The sequence below is a fragment of the Poromitra crassiceps genome (genome assembly GCF_964638095.1).
Source record: "Poromitra crassiceps genome assembly, chromosome: 3".
NCBI lineage: Eukaryota > Metazoa > Chordata > Actinopteri > Beryciformes > Melamphaidae > Poromitra > Poromitra crassiceps.
Genome location: NC_139625.1, coordinates 21,811,086 through 21,813,303, shown reverse-complemented (window position 1 = coordinate 21,813,303; position 2,218 = coordinate 21,811,086). Strand labels below are relative to the sequence as shown.

Here is a 2,218-nt window from a genome sequence, read left to right as displayed (position 1 = left end):
CCAGAATAGACCTTTTTCACACTAATGAGGGTTTCCAAATTCCAATCATGGTAGTGGGAAACCCTCATTAGTGTTTTGCTTGCACCAGTGTTTAACCCTGCCTTTTCGACACAAAATGCCCCCCATGAAAAGGGTCTATTTACAAGCAACCAGTAATAAGTGCAGAGGTCAGTGTCACTGCTCCTTTACTCCTGCGTGACCATAGAACCAGTAGGTGATACTGTCACTTGTGACAGCATCACTGCTGACATCATCACTGCTGACATTATCACTGATGACATCACTGCTGGTATGCCACCCTATTATAGTAGTAAGATTGTAATTGCTTGAGTGACATCACTGGTGACATCATCACTGGTGACATTTTCACTGATGACATCACTGATGACATCCCAATTGCTTGAGTGCATCCCTGATGACATCATAAATCCTTCCCTGCAGAGGCTATAACTAGGACCAGTGCAACTCTGCTGGCAACTCAAGATCAAATCAAGATGTTTGCCCAGTTCAAGACTGTGCTGTATGAGAAGAACTTTGTTGCTGACCGGCTGGCAATGATGGAGCAGAAATCCGGGGTTAAGAGAGAAAATATTGCCTTGGCTGGCATGGGTTTAGTTGCACTGTGGCTTCTGTTTGGACATGGGGCCTCACTCCTCTGCAATCTGATTGGATTTGTCTATCCAGCCTATTTCTCCATCAAAGCCATTGAGAGCAAGAACAAGGATGACGACACACAGTGGCTGACCTACTGGGTTGTCTATGCGGTCTTCAGCATCATAGAGGCCTTCTCTGACATCTTCCTCTCCTGGATCCCCTTTTACTACCTTGGCAAGTGCCTGATCTTGATCTGGTGTATGGCTCCAGTGCAGTGCAACGGTTCTATACTTCTGTACAAGTGTGTGGTCCGACCTTTTTTCATGCAGCACCAGGCCGCCATGGATAACGTGATCAATGGCCTGAGCACCAAGAGCACGGATGTCACCAAAGATGTTACAAATCTACTCCTCACCCTCAGCCATGACAAAGACCAGTGATGTGTGTGTGTGTGTGGGGGGGGGGGGGGGGGGGGGGGGGTTGGATGGACCCACTCCTGGACCACCTGCAGTTCACCTACAGAGCCAACAGGGGGGGGGGGGGGGGGGGGTTGGATGGACCCACTCCTGGACCACCTGCAGTTCACCTACAGAGCCAACAGGTATATAGATGATGCTATAAACATGGCCCTCCACTCCATCCTCGTGCACCTGGACAATGCAGGAACCCACAACAGGACCCTGTATGTGGGCTTTAGCTCTGTCTTCGACACAATCAAACCCGGCCCTGCTGCATGAGAAGCTCTCAGCTGGGCATGCCTGACTCCATCTGCAGATGGACCACAGACTTCCTGACTAACAGGAAGCAAGCAGCATGTGAGGCCGGGGAAGCATGTCACCAACTCCTGGACGATCAGCACTGGAGCTGCCCAGGTCGGCGTCCTCTCTCCATACTACTTCTCCCTGTACAAAAACAGCTGCACATCCAGCCATCAGTCTGTCGAACTCCTGAAGTTTATGAATGACACCACCCTCATAGGGCTCCATACAGGCAGGAGGTTGACCATCTGGTGACTTGCTGCAGTCAAAACAACTTGGAGCTTAACACTCAAAAGACAGTGGAAATGATTGTGGATTACAGGAGGAACGCAGCCCCACCCTCCTCCATCACCCTGGGTGACTCGCCACTTGACAGTGTGCAGTCCTTCTGCTTCCTGGGGACCATCATCAGCCAGGACCAGAAATGGGAGCTGAACATCAGAGCTCCCATCAAGAAGGCACAGCAGGGGATGTATTTCCTGTGGCAGCTGAAGAAATTCAATGTGCCAAAGGCCACGATGGTGCAATTCTACACAGCGCCACCGCCAGTGGCTCCTGCATTACATTACTGGCTTTCATGGGAAAGCTAGACAGGTCTGGCCTAGGATTCTCCTTGGATGGCAGACTGCTGCTGGAAGTGGTGTTGGAGGACCAGTAGGAGGTGCTCTTCCCCTCTGGTCTCATGAATAAACTCCCCAATGCCCCACGGCAGAGACAACAATCTTGGACACCTAATCATCCCTCATCACTTAATTGGTACATTCAGTCCTCAACTCTCCACCGTGATAGCTGATGTGTGGTGAGCGTTCTGCCGCAAACTGGCTGCCGTGCATCGCCCAGGTTCGCAGCGTGCTATACATTGGTGG

General features: G+C 51.0%; 1 pseudogene across 1 annotated transcript; it reads left to right on the top strand.

The window, feature by feature from the left end:
* The first annotated feature begins 494 nt into the window (after positions 1-494).
* Positions 495-1,034, top strand: LOC310773021 (receptor expression-enhancing protein 5 pseudogene; annotated as a pseudogene). Its single transcript has one exon. The product of its transcript is annotated as a receptor expression-enhancing protein 5 pseudogene (transcript).
* Positions 1,035-2,218: the final 1,184 nt, after the last annotated feature.